The 3,688-nt window shown below is 36.7% G+C and overlaps 1 long non-coding RNA gene across 1 annotated transcript; it reads right to left on the bottom strand.

The window, feature by feature from the left end:
* Window positions 1-326: 326 nt before the first annotated feature.
* On the bottom strand, window positions 327-1,643 carry LOC107711591 (uncharacterized). Its single transcript, XR_001636714.1, has 5 exons — window positions 1,390-1,643; window positions 1,211-1,289; window positions 808-847; window positions 656-705; window positions 327-405 (listed from the first exon to the last, which is right to left on the bottom strand). It is a non-coding gene; the product is annotated as an uncharacterized LOC107711591 (long non-coding RNA).
* Window positions 1,644-3,688: the final 2,045 nt, after the last annotated feature.

Below are 3,688 nucleotides of genomic sequence, written 5' to 3'. Positions count from 1 at the left end.
GCCACCCTGGAGAATTCACAAAATGTTTAATATCAGTCATTATCAGTGTACCAAAATAATTCTAAAATGCCTATTAAATCCACAGTAACTGTAGTCAGCCGCATAAATCACTAAAATTATTAGGAAGTCCTTTAACTTACACTTTGAAGTAATGCTTGGTCATTATTGCCACAGAGCAAATATTTCCCCTAAATTGGCAACATCCCACCCATACTAATGGTTTCTGGCCATTTCTCCAACAGGACAGACTTCCTGCAGGAGGAGCAGTACTTCCTGGACACTCTGAAGACAACCTCACACAACACATGACCACACAGAGATGGGAATAGTTTTGATACGATTTATTTGATAATAAACAGAAGTTACATGACATCAATCTCCAGCATTCACAGTCATCACGTGTACCTGCAAAAATGGAAAAACGAGTCATTTCAGTTAAAATTAGATTAGTAAAAAAAAGCATATATTTAACAAGCCTCAGGCTACCAAAACTCCACATGTTTTTCAGACAGGGATAACTTCTCTCATCATAGGCTTGAATGAATAAACCGTCTAAACGCTGACGGCGTCTCTTTATAGCCGACTATTGACCAAAAAGCATTGAATTACACCTTTTAAGACCCTGAATTTATAGTAAAATACTACTTATACGTACAGCGCTTTATCCAAGTGAATCAGGACACTTCATGGTGGTTTCAGCTCCATCTGTAAGAGAAAACATGGGTTGTAAAAGGTTACAGAAGCACGATCATCTCAGGAAGGTGCGGTCAAACATACACGAGTAAAAAGTTTTGAAAAGAGATCTACCTGCTCAGTGCTGAATCAGCGTTTAGACACAGACGTTCACCTGTTCAGAGACAAATCATTTGATCAGAACCTGCGGTCTCCAGAACAGACCGATGCACTTTAAATCTGCACGTTGTGTCTCAGAAAGATTTTGCTTCGCCATCGTCAGTTATCGCATCAGACGGCACTTCCTATATAGCGGTTTCATCACAGAACACAACTCCACGATCAATGCCTCATGCATTGGAGTAACTAATATGATTCTAAATATACGAGTAAATACGAAGCTTGAAATACCCCAGATTCAGTTCAGTAATAAACTATGTATAAACAAACTTAACCAAGTGAAACACCTAATGACTTAAGCTCTTCCTTAAAACGTCGTAATACACTGAAATACACAAAAATAAATTTGAAAACCCACCATTTTCATGAACTGCGCGTAATTATCACACAGTAAATCAGCCAGCAGATAATCATGACAAAGTCACATTGAATCCAGCCTGCAGAAAGACAAGGGGAAAACCGTGAAAACCTGAACACCATTACTGTGCCTAAAATCAGCGTCACATTAATAAAAACAGCTTTGAACGACAGACTTACATTTATCATGGTGGTTTGCAAGCGCTGCGATGGGATCCTCGCGTGTAATTCATTATGCTTTATTTGAGCGGATCTCCTGTATGTCTGGGAACCATAAACATACACGTGCTGCGGCGAGAAAGAGAGCGAGGAGCAGAGAGCGTCCGCTTTTATAGCGCTGGAGCGTCGCGACCCACGTGACTAGGGCTGCGTTCCATTCGGTAGTGATCATCCCTGTGCCCTATTCCCTTCGAAGCTGAGTTTTAGAGGGTTGAAGGTGTAGCGTTCAAAATAACGGTCACTCGGAACTCACTTATTAGGACACTATATTGAATTCTGTTTGGAATGATCCTACAGCGTAGCTTTCATTAGTGTTCTACTTCCAAGTGCCCTACGAAGGCAGGATTAATGAGTTTGGCGCGCTGGAAATGCCATGTGGAAACCGTAATGCGTGCTGGGAAAATGAAGCGCTTTATAAAATAAAGGTATTACAAAATAACAAATAACTCATTGAACATAATAATAATAATAATAAAAAACATAAAATCACATTATTGCTACGTAATTGTAATTATAAATTTTAAATATATGTTAAAAATGTGATTTATTTATCCACTGCACAATTTAACATGTTTTCACCCCCTATTTAGATTTACAAAATAAAGGTCATTAAAACAATGAACAACTAGCCTAAACGAACGAGTTTTTTAAGAAAATAATAATAATTAACATGTCACATAATTACATATAATGGGTAATAATAATAAACATACCTAGTTTGTAAAAAACTAATTATGTCTAAATCTAATGTAATATTATGTGAGTTACACAAATGTTCCACGTTTTGATGCACAGATAGACCATATTTTCTTTCCAAAGCATTGTTTTTACAGTAATGATAATCAATGATGATATGCTGACAAATATGACCAGTCTGCAGCATCAAGAAGCAGAATGAAGTGAACAAAACAAGTGTTTGAAAATGACCGTGCTAACAACCAAGGGAAGATGAAGTTTAATCAGATGTCCAGTCTCACAAATGTTTGTTTTCACCAGTAGCGGTTTAGTAGGCTATACTGGTTTCAAACAACGAGTTTCAAACAATATCTGTTGGTTAACAAGTTAACACAATAAATCCACATTGGTATTAAGACAAGTCAACTGTATAAAGACAGAAGATTTGAACTGAGAGTTTGAGTATTTTACATAGCCTAAATGTCATCAGTTTATATATATTTTTTCTCTTTCTCTTTGTGTTGTAGCCTAGCTATATTTAGTTCACTGTAGTCTCCCCTACATTAGTAGATTTTTTTTTAGTAGAGCCGAAAGTGTACTTCATTATTTTTACGCACAGCCTTTCAAAATATACTTCATTTGATAGCATGCATGCACACTGGCCATCGACACATATGCGCACTAGAAACTTGATCCTTGTGTAGTGCCTGCGCTTTTTCTCTCCAAACGTAATGAGTGATTAAAATGTCTTTATACTGGTGTAAACTAGAGTTGCAGGTATCTTTTAATTGCCTCACGTCTCGTCAACATCTATTGTTCTGGGTTTGGGTTAAGGCTAGAAGGGATACAGCTGCGGCTACTGGGCATGCGCACATCAATACAGCGTAATTTTTGTCACACTGCACAACAATAATTACTATTTTTGCATTAAGAGGTAGGGTTGGGGTAGGTGTAGATGATAACAAAACACAATCTAATAGGTAGAAAATTAAATTTCAATGTTAGTTTCCGGTCGGAGGAGCTGTATCCTTTCTACCTTGTGGATAAACTAAATATTTTAGTTTAACTACTATTTTAACAGGCATGTAACCAGGGATGGGCAGTATTTCAGATACATGTATTTAAAATACGTATTTGAAATACAAAATACTATTTTGTATTTTGTATTTGAAAGCCTTCGGCAAAAATCAAATGTAATTTGTATTTAAATACATTTAAGATTAGTATTTTTGTATTTTCAAAATACATAACATACTTTGTGCCAGTCAACCTCTTTATCAGGGTGCTGATTTAGTTCAGACACACCCCCTCCCCCAACCCCAACATTCATCACGTGAGCTGCAGCTGTACAACTCCATTCAGCTTTGGGTGAGTGACTTTTCTGGATTAAGATAAGGTGAGGATGTCATGGTCAATTGTACATGTTGATTAAAGTTAAAATAGTGCATCATTCAGATTTGCCGTCAGTTAACATGAAAGAATAAAAGAGCACTGACAAGGTGAAAAATAGTGTTAGCCAATCAGTTTTAATAGCTAATCGGTTGTTTTTTTTATCAACTAGCTTGTCAAATGTGTTTAAAGCATT

Source organism: Sinocyclocheilus rhinocerous, unplaced genomic scaffold (assembly GCF_001515625.1).
Source record: "Sinocyclocheilus rhinocerous isolate Xijiao unplaced genomic scaffold, SAMN03320098_v1.1 scaffold33212, whole genome shotgun sequence".
Lineage (NCBI taxonomy): Eukaryota > Metazoa > Chordata > Actinopteri > Cypriniformes > Cyprinidae > Sinocyclocheilus > Sinocyclocheilus rhinocerous.
The sequence above is the reverse complement of the archived record's forward strand: the minus strand, read 5'-3'. Positions and strand labels throughout refer to the sequence as shown.